This window comes from Larimichthys crocea, chromosome VII (genome assembly GCF_000972845.2).
Source record: "Larimichthys crocea isolate SSNF chromosome VII, L_crocea_2.0, whole genome shotgun sequence".
NCBI classification, from domain to species: domain Eukaryota; kingdom Metazoa; phylum Chordata; class Actinopteri; family Sciaenidae; genus Larimichthys; species Larimichthys crocea.
The window spans coordinates 29,255,038-29,266,083 of record NC_040017.1 but is presented as its reverse complement, the minus strand read 5'-3'; the positions used below and the strand labels follow the sequence as shown (position 1 = coordinate 29,266,083).

General features: G+C 46.2%; 1 protein-coding gene across 1 annotated transcript in view; it reads left to right on the top strand.

The window, feature by feature from the left end:
• The first annotated feature begins 2,674 nt into the window (after positions 1–2,674).
• or55e1 (odorant receptor, family 55, subfamily E, member 1) overlaps positions 2,675–11,046 on the top strand; it is a 10,731-nt gene continuing 2,359 nt past the window's right edge. The window contains 1 exon segment of the mRNA NM_001303326.1: positions 2,675–2,699. The gene's annotated coding sequence lies outside the window, so the exon portion shown is untranslated.

Genomic DNA, 11,046 nt, shown 5'->3' with positions numbered 1-11,046 from the left:
AACTGGTCAACGAATGGACAAATGTTACTAGGCAGACTAGTTTCTTTTTCAACCAATCAGTGGAAGTATCCATGACGTATTCTAGCCAATCAAAGGACTCTGGGGTGTTGTGGGGGAGGGACAACAGAGAGAGCTGTGTCTGTCGAACACAGTGCAGAGTGACAGAGTGACCGCAGAGTGACAGAGTGACTGCAGAGTGACAGAGTGACCACAGAGTGACAGAGTGACCACAGAGTGACCACAGAGTGACCGCAGAGTGACAGAGTGACCACAGAGTGACAGAGTGACCACAGAGTGACCGCAGAGTGACAGAGTGACCACAGAGTGACCGCAGAGTGACAGAGTGACCACAGAGTGACCGCAGAGTGACAGAGTGACCACAGAGTGACCGCAGAGTGACAGAGTGACCACAGAGTGACCGCAGAGTGACAGAGTGACCACAGAGTGACCGCAGAGTGACAGAGTGACCACAGAGTGACCGCAGAGTGACAGAGTGACCACAGAGTGACCGCAGAGTGACAGAGTGACCACAGAGTGACCGCAGAGTGACAGAGTGACCACAGAGTGACCGCAGAGTGACAGAGTGACCACAGAGTGACCGCAGAGTGACAGAGTGACCACAGAGTGACCGCAGAGTGACAGAGTGACCACAGAGTGACCGCAGAGTGACAGAGTGACCACAGAGTGACCGCAGAGTGACAGAGTGACCACAGAGTGACCGCAGAGTGACAGAGTGACCACAGAGTGACCGCAGAGTGACAGAGTGACCACAGAGTGACCGCAGAGTGACAGAGTGACCGCAGAGTGACCGCAGAGTGACAGAGTGACCGCAGAGTGACCGCAGAGTGACAGAGTGACCGCAGAGTGACCGCAGAGTGACAGAGTGACCGCAGAGTGACCGCAGAGTGACAGAGTGACCGCAGAGTGACCGCAGAGTGACAGAGTGACCGCAGAGTGACAGAGTGACAGAATGACCACAGAGTGACAGAGTGACCACAGAGTGACCGCAGAGTGACCACAGAGTGACCGCAGAGTGACCGCAGAGTGACAGAGTGACCGCAGAGTGACAGAGTGACCGCAGAGTGACCACAGAGTGACAGAGTGACCATAGAGTGACCGCAGAGTGACAGAGTGACCGCAGAGTGACCGCAGAGTGACAGAGTGACCGCAGAGTGACAGAGTGACCGCAGAGTGACCGCAGAGTGACAGAGTGACCGCAGAGTGACAGAGTGACCGCAGAGTGACCGCAGAGTGACAGAGTGACCGCAGAGTGACAGAGTGACCGCAGAGTGACCACAGAGTGACAGAGTGACCACAGAGTGACCGCAGAGTGACAGAGTGACCGCAGAGTGACCGCAGAGTGACAGAGTGACCGCAGAGTGACAGAGTGACCGCAGAGTGACCACAGAGTGACAGAGTGACCACAGAGTGACCGCAGAGTGACAGAGTGACCGCAGAGTGACCGCAGAGTGACAGAGTGACCGCAGAGTGACAGAGTGACCGCAGAGTGACCACAGAGTGACAGAGTGACCACAGAGTGACCGCAGAGTGACAGAGTGACCGCAGAGTGACCGCAGAGTGACAGAGTGACCGCAGAGTGACAGAGTGACCGCAGAGTGACCACAGAGTGACAGAGTGACCACAGAGTGACCGCAGAGTGACAGAGTGACCGCAGAGTGACCGCAGAGTGACAGAGTGACCACAGACTGACAGAGTGACCACAGAGTGACCACAGACTGACAGAGTGACCGCAGAGTGACCACAGAGTGACGGAGTGACCACAGAGTGACCGCGGAGTGACCACAGAGTGACCGCAGAGTGACGGAGTGACCGCAGAGTGACGGAGTGACCACAGAGTGACCACAGAGTGACGGAGTGACCACAGAGTGACAGAGTGACCGCAGAGTGACAGAGGGTCCAAAGTGAACAGTGCTTACAGTTATTCTCCTCACTTCAGCGAATGGCCTGCGGGCTGTCATTCATAACTCACTGCGTGACGTGACAGCCCAAAGATGATTTTGACTTGATTAGCCCACAAATAGATTTACCTTCCAGAACCAGAACCAGGAAAAACTGGTCTCTGAGTCCCGGCAGTCGGACTGAAGAGACTCGTTAAACGGAGCAGATAATTAATCCCATCGTCCTTCTCAGAGGAAACGTGCTCGCTTGGACCTCGGGGCCAATTAACTTCAACGAGGGACAACAAACAAACCTCTGAAGAGACAACACAATGACTAATTCGATCTAACACTTTAAACATTGGAGGAAATGTTTGTGTCGCCCGATCGACTGTTTGAATGTCAGACTGACAATTCATGGAAATGTACATTCAAAATATGAAGGTGTGACATCTCCAAGATTTCAGATCTTAAAAAATATGTTTTGTTTTGTTCATTAAAGATGAAAATATTAATATTTGGTAATTATTTGGTAATTTTAGAGACAAGAATAAACTTTGAACTGCCTCATCGTGTCAGTGTCACCTGCTGTTTAATTAAAGTTCACCGTGATGTTGACGCCTTGATTAAACTCTGGAGGTTCGTCGGTCCCATTCATCTCCTCTAATTGGGTCAAACTGGTTTCAGCCAATCAGAGTGCTGCTGCCTTTGAGGTCCGTCTTCCTGTGGGACGTTTGGACTAAAAGTATAAGACGAAGAGGACAGAGTTCTTCCTGAAGACCGACTGACGAAGCTCAGCAGGTACGAACATTCACTCTGTTAATTAATTCACTTATAACGGATTTGAACTGTTTGCCTCGTTAACGTTTGTTAACATTTGTTATTGTTTGTTAACCTATGTTATTGGTTGTTAACGTTTGTTAACATTTGTTATTGTTTGTTAACATTTGTTATTGTTTGTTAACATTTGTTGTTTGTTAACATTTGTTATTGTTTGTTAACGTTTGTTATTGTTTGTTAACATTTGTTATTGTTTGTTAACATTTGTTATTGTTTGTTAACTCACAGGGTGGCGGAAAATAACAATGGAGGGGAAAGAGAGAGAGATGAATATAAGAGTATAGATAGAGAGAACTAGAGAAGATAAGATAGAGAGATAGATATCACCCCGAACCCCCGGCCCGAGGAAGTCGTTGGACCATCCTTCGGCCACAACGGCCATCTCCTTAATCAAGCACACACCCGTTCCCATCTTCCCCGCCATCATTCCCCCCTTGGAGGGACGGTCTCCTATCCCACCCCTCTCACCAACCCACCTGCTCTTGCGTCCCACCACGTCTTCACCGTGCACCTGATCGTGGTCATTGTTCCCCGTAACCACCACCCCCCCCCCTCCCTTTAGTCATTCTGATCCCGCCCAACTGTTTAGTTTTCTCTATGCCCAACCTTTTCCTCGGTCCCTCGTCCCTCCACCCCCACCCAAATCCTTCCTAGCGCAGACCCCCGTGTTCCCCCCCCATGCCCTGCGCGTTACCCAGCACGTTCCAACCCACTCCCCCAACTTCCCCCCGCCTCACCCCCTCTCCCCCCCCCTAACCACCTGTTCCCCACACCCCCGTTCCCCCCCCATCCCACACCTGTTCCCCCCCCCCCCCCTGTCACAAACCAACCAATGTTTAACAACCAATAACAACCTTAAAAAACCAACCTACCAATGGTTTAACCACCAACAAGGGATTTCCACAAAACAACTACCACTGTGAACAAACAATAACAAATGTTAACAACAATACACAAAGTTAACAAACAACAAATGTTAAACACAACATAAGTATAACAAACAATACAAACGGTTAACAAACAACAAATGTAACAACATAACAATGTTAACAAACAACAAATGTTAACAAACAATAAAAAACGTACAAACATAACAAATGTTACAAACAAAACAAACGTTAACAAAAACAACAATATAACAAACAATAACAAATGTTAACAAACAACAAATGTTAACAATGTGTAACAAACAATAACAAACAGTTAACAACCAATAACAATGTTTACAAACAAAAACAAATGTTAAAACGTTCAAAACAATAACACATTAACAACAACAATGTTAAACAAACATAACAACATGTTATAAAACATACACAAATGTTAAAAACAACAATGTTACAAAACAATAACGCTGTAACAAAGCTAACAAATGTTAACAAACCGATTAACAAAAAACAATAACAACGTTACCAAACAAGTAACAAATAACAAATGGTTAGACAAACAATAACCAAAAATGTTGTAACAAACAACAAATGTAACAAACAATAACAAACGTTCACAAACAATAACAAAAGTTAAAAACCAAATGTTAACAAACAACAAATGTTAACAAACAATAACAAATGTTAACAAACATAAAATGTAAAACTGTTAACAAACAATAACAAATGTTAACAAACAATAAACAAATGTTAACAAACAATAACAAACAAGTTAACAAACAATTAACAAATAAAATAACAAATGTTACAAACAAGACAAACTTAACAAACAATAACAAATGTTAACAACAAACAAATGTACAAACGTTAACAACCAATAACAAGTTACAAACAACAATAACAAATGTTAAAAAACCGTTCACGAGGCAAACAGGTCAAAATCCGTTATAGTGAATTTATTAATCAGGATGAATGTTCGTTACCGCTGAGCTTCGTCCAGTCGGATCTTCAGGAAGAACTCTGTCTCTGCCTTTATTACTTTTAGTCCAACGTCCCAAGGAAGAGGACCCAAGGCGCCGCACTCTGATTGCTGATGAAACCAGTTTGACCCAATTAGGGAGATGGAATGGGACCGACGAACCTCCAGAGTTTAATCAAGCGCTTCAACATACGGTGAACTTTAATTTAAACATCAGGTACACTGGACACATGAGTCAGTTCAAAGTTTATTCGTAATCTGCAAATTACACAAATAATTACACACAATGTAAATATTTTCATCTTTAATGAACAAAACAAACATGATTTTTAAGATCTGAAATCATGGAGATGTCAACAACACATAGGTATCATATTTTGAATGTCAATTTCCATGATAGTGTCAGTCTGACATTCAACAGTCGATCGGGCGACACAACATTTCCGCCAACGTTTAAAGGTTAGCTCGAATGTGTTCTTGTGTCCGTCTCTTCAGAGGTTGTTTGTTGGTCCCCGCATCGATTGAAGTTAATTGGCCCCGAGCGTTCCAAGCGAGCACGTTTCCTCTGAGAAGGAGATGTGCGTTAATTATCTGCTCCGTTTAACGAGTCTCCTTTCGTCCGACTGCCGGGCTCAGACCAGTTTTTCCTGTGTTTCTGGTTAGGAAGGTAAATCTATTTGTGGGCTAATCATTCAAAATCATCTTTGGGCTGTCACGTCACGCAGTGAGTTTGAATGAACAGCCCGCAGGCCATTTCGCTGGAAGTGAGAGAATAACTGTAAGCACTGTTCAACTTTGAGGACCCTCACCTCTGGCATAACTGGCGTCACTCTGTCACTCGGTGGTCATACTACTCCGTCACTCTGTGGGTCACTCTTGGGTCACGCCGTCATCTGCGTCGACTCTGGCGGTCCACTCTGTGTGTCACGCCGGCACTCCCTAACTGTGGCACGCTGTGGTCAAGTCTAGTGGTCAGCTCTGTGTGGTCACTACTCTGACTGCTCGTCACGACGGTCACTCTGCGGATCACTCTGGCGCTGCGGGGCGCACTCTGTGGCCTCCGTCACGTCCTGTGGTACACTCTCGGGTAACTCGCTGGAGGTCACTCTGTGGGTCCACTCTTCACGCTGCGGTCACTCTGTCAAGCTCTGCAGACTGGGCCTGCGGTCACTCTGTGGTCACTCCTCACTCTGCACTCTGGCGGGCATCCGTCCTTCTGGGCTTCTGCGGTCCCTATGGTCACTTGCGGTCACTCTGCACTCTCTGGCTGCGGTACACTCTAATTGGTCACGCAGTCACTGCTGCAGTCACTCTGAGGTCACTCTGGTCACGCTCTGCGGTCCCTCTGCCCTCTGTCACTCTGTGGTCACTCTGTCCAGCCTGTGGCACTCTGTCAGTCTGTGGGCACTCTGTCTGGCGATCACTCTGGTCACTCTGTGGGTCACGCTGTCCGTCTGCGGTTCACTCTGCGGTCACTCTGTGGTCACTCTGCGTCACTCTGTGGTCACGCTGTGGTCCTCTGTCACTCTGTGGTCACTCTGGGGTTACTCTGTCAATCTGTGGTCACTCTGTCACTCTGTGGTCACTCTGTTCACTCTGTCAGTCTGTGGTCACCTGGCGCGTCACTCTGTCACTCGAGGTCACTCTGTGGATCACGCGGTCACTCTGGGGTCACTCTGCGGTCACTCTGTCACTCTGCTTCACTCTCTGCGGTCCACTCTGTCTGTCAGCTCGTGGGTCACTCCTGGACGCTTTTTTCAGTCCTGGGTGGGCACGCTGCGGTCACTCTAGTGGTCCCTCTTGCACTCTGCGTCAACCTGTGGTCCACTTCGTCACTCTGTGGGTCCTCTGTCAGTCTTTGGTCACTCTGTCACTCGCGGTCCTCTGTGGTCCCAATCTGTCACTCTGTGGTCACTACTCTGTCCTCTGGGCGGTCACTCTGCGGTCAATCGGGCGGTCAACGCTGGTCACTCTGCGGCACTCTGTGGTCACTGTCTGTTCACCTGTGGTCACTTCGTCCTCTGGCGGTAACTCCTTGTGGTCACCTTGGTCCTCTGTCACTCTGTGGTCACGCTGTCACGCTGCAGTCACTCTGTCACTCTGCGGTCACTCTGTCACTCTGTACACTTGGGTCGACAGACACAGCGCCTCTCGTGGTTTGGCCTCCCCCCAAGCACCCCAGAGTCCTTTGAAAGGGGCTAGAAACGTCATGATACTTCAACTGATTGAGTGAAAAGAAACTAGTCTCCTAGTAACATTTGTCTGTCGTTGACCAGTTTCAAGGGTCCCTTCTTCACCACATTAATCAACTGTCAGTAAATCCATGTAGAGAACATTTTCCTGCACTGTTCCAGATGAACTGTAGAGCTTGGACGGGCATAGGCGTTGGTGAATGCTGCTGAACTACATTTTTAGCTTTACCTGGAGGCGCGACGCACCGCTCGTGGGTCATTCACTGAATCATAGGGGTTTGTCGTTTTCAGAAAACTGAAGTATTTCACTTTGGACTGACTGAAAACATGAAATGGAAATTCTTCAGGATCGCTGACCGGGTGATCTCTGCCGCAAACGTATCCCCATAAGAGACAATGTACCAACTGTTTTTTTTCGTTTGCAAGGGTTCACCTCAATCTTGTCAGCGTCGAGCCGCTCGCCCTGATGCAGCTCAAGATCCCTAATGTACTTTTCTTCTCTCTGGCTTTCCTCCTGATCAGTGGCCCTCGGGTGGGTAGCCTGAACTTCCGGCTTAACCTTTTTAGGAAGGTGTTCATTAGCCGAAAAAACACCGACAGTGCCACACTGAATGATCACTGCCTACTCTATACAGCCAGCTCAAGCTTTGTGTCACTTCCATCCGCTGCACTCCCGTAATGCTCTGGCCTCGCGCCGTGGCTACATGGACCCGTCCTGACTGTTATTTCTGCGCAGGTACTTGCCAGAAGGGTGAACACATTTTAACCTTGAGATGTGTTGTGAGGTAACACGGTGAACAAGAGCCTTATGAAGGGTGGATGGTGGCTTTTGATGAAACCAAAGGTAGTTTTAGGGGCAATCAAGTCTGTGGATGATGGTGGGGTGCCTAGCTGGTAGGAAAGCTACAAGGCACATACAGATACAAGAAGTGACATCTAACATAGTGGCGACGCTCTTCGTTAGCTGTGTAACCTCAGCTCACAGCGCTCGTTCTTACTAGCCAAGAGAACGTCCGGGGGAATGTCCCGAGAAAAGCTTTTACTACGCCTTCGTGCACATGGTTCATGAGCCAACCGTTCATGCTCCCACATGACAACAGTTAAACGCGTGAACAGATCTCAAACATCGCATTTTTCTCCTCACTAGCTGCATACAGCTTCTCCATGCTGATGAAAATATCATTGCTGACTCTACACTCCAACCCGGGATGAGGCGTGGGAGTAACTTTGTCTGGCACCTTAGTGTTTTTATATGGCAAGGTATGGCAGGGTTTGAGGAGGGAGCAAATTGTAAGAAATTAGCCTTCCATGCAGGCGAGGCCATGGTGACGCAGCTGAAAGCATCTACACCTGTGTCACGAGGAACTGATTTCTGAACATGAATACAAGCCCTTGGCAAGGGAAACGTCCCCTGACTCGCTCTCTCACCAGCCGTAAAACTCTGCTGGCTGAGCGGAGTATAACGCTCCACGCCGTAATCAAATGCGGCAGAGGGTAGCTTATATTATTAATTTATACAGTATGTTATATTAAATGGTGAAGCGAAGCAGCTGTTAAACAATACAACTCATAACTAGAAAATTTCATTTCCCCTCAAACGGAGGAAGAGGTTCCACGGATCATCAGGACGGCGGACAGTTCTTCATTTCCTAAGTTCTGCAGCCGATCTGCAACAAATCAGAAACTGAATCCCAAGCCCTCAGAGCTGTCAGGATATTTTTATTTTATGGGAGTTATACTGTATAGGCGTTCACACGCTTCAGAAGCCACCGTTGTGCACGGTGACTGAAACAGCCTGAACTGTCCGGCGCTCGCTCTGTAACACACAGACCTGCTCAGACGGTGAAGAAGCTGTTTAGACTCAAACTCGTCATCATAAAGTCAATATTACGTTTACGTTGAGACGAGCGCGTGCACAGGCGGCCTGAGCTGACTCGCAATTTCCAACCATATTGGTCTGTGTGTGGTGGGTGTGTGATGTGTAGTGTGTGTGTGTGTGTGTCTGTGTGGTGTGTCCCTGTGTGTGTGATTAACTCTGATTACAGTAATGTGTATGTGTAACCACCCTGTGAGATGTCGTTTCTAACACTACATGAATCGTCAGGAACTGCCTGGCTTTGTAGTCAGCAGTTTATTCACACTTGCATAACATACATACAATACAAAAAAGAACAAACAGTATGACGGAGTAGATCTTCAATCCGTGGGCAACAGCGCCCTCTGTCTGGAGAGGACGACACAGACACTACACGACGTTACAACTGCAGGCTACAAAAAATTATTACATCGCAAAACCACATGAAAAACAGTGGGACAGGACAGGAAAAAATCCACTTCATTAAACATGGAGAATTAATTCTAGAAAACACACTACCTAGCCAGGTGAAGCCAGCTAGAACTTCTATAAGTTATGACATAATGTTAACATAAATCTACAGACCTTTACCTTTGAGGACTACCCACAATCAAGTGGTTTTAAGCATTCATGAACCTTTTTGACCACAGGTTGCGTAGTCGTCCCATTTAGCTGGATTTAACTCAGCCTATTTAACTATGTTTACAAACGTGGTGTGTGTGTGTGGGGTGTGTGTGTGTGTGTGTGTGTGTGTGTGTGGTGTTGTTTTAACCACCTTGGTCACCTGGGTTGTTAGTGGATCTCGTCCTTTACATGCTGACACAAACACTGTTGTGTGGTATGTCTCCACGTGTTCAGAAGTAAAACGGCTGAAAACAAAACGAGTGTATGCATTTTCTCTTTTTATTTCTCACACTCCACAGATAACAGAGGAAAAAGATTTAAATACTACAAAGGCTCTGCTACACTAATAAAACAGGCTTAGTTGTTGAAATAGTTTAATATGAAATGTTTCACAGTTGAAAAGCAGACTTGTTACACGTGACCGGATTTTTGGACAGAGTCAGAGCCGTACATTAGAGGGTTTGAAGGAGTGCTGAAATATGAAAAAGGCATGAAGAAAACAATTTCCCACATGTGGGGTAAACGTGTTCACGTGTAACCTGCTTCGCACAAGTTCAAGCGAACACAAGGGCAAGTGTGAGCAGAGAACGAGGTGAGGTGGTGTCAGGTACTGACAGCTTTCGGGTCCTGGTCTGTTTAGAACCAGAGAAACAGACTGAAGGATCTTTATATACGGGACAAAGAGAAAAATTAAAGGAACACAGAGTTGTAGTAAAAAAAGATAACGAGTCCACAGATACTAATTAATAGTTGTGTCAGAGCAGGCAGTTTGACAATAGGAATTTATACAGTACACTTTGTTAATGAAATGTTCCCAACAGCGTAAAGATGATCGTAGTGATGTCAAAATCAACATTTTCAGCATTGGGTATAACCAGGATGAGCGATATAAACTTGGCAACTTATTAGATGTCATACTGTGGTTTTATATTGTGAGGAATGCAGATGGCAAATATCTGCCATAGGACAAGATGGTTAAATTTAAAAGTTTCGATGCGTCCAAAAGTTGTGTAAACAAAATTGCAGATAACAAAAAGGAGCAGAAACAGTGTGGAATGGCAGAAAGTAATCTGCTGCATAGGAACGGAAACAACCCTGTAATAACAACAGTTATTCATAAACAGGCTGCACAGAAAGAAGGTACATAGGGTTCAGGTAACCTTCCTGTTCATGCAGATAACCACAATGAGAAAGATTAAATACACAATAAAAATGTATAAAGACATAGTAATTAAAAAATGTAAGTATTTGAACCGCCAGTGTCAAAGTAAGCACTAAGTGGGAAATATAAGACCTGTGTTAGAGTTTCATGAGCCTCTGTTTGGGAATTATCACAAACTCTACTGAGGAGATCACAACAAAGAAATGAGTGAATTGGTCGTATAAGTGTAAAAGTTTAAACTGCTTAAATTTAATTTGACACAATGTTGGCAGCGCAAACATGAAATACACAAAGAAAAAGTCAGATAGAAAACACTGAACAGATTTCGGATCATGGAGACGACAGGTAAAAATACAAAACCCTAGGGCATCATGATGTCCTTTTATTCAAAGTGCCAGACGATATTAGGTTGAAATACAAACCTGGAAGACGAGTGAGGCTGATCATTGCCTGTTAGCTGCTTTAGTCATACTGTGGACTCCCTCCTAACTGAGCTGAAACTTTGCAGAGGACTTCTGTTTAAGTTCACCCAACAGCAGCAATGAACCACTCGTATGAAAGGGCACATTAGATACCATGTTTAATTAATTCAGCAGTATTTCGACGATA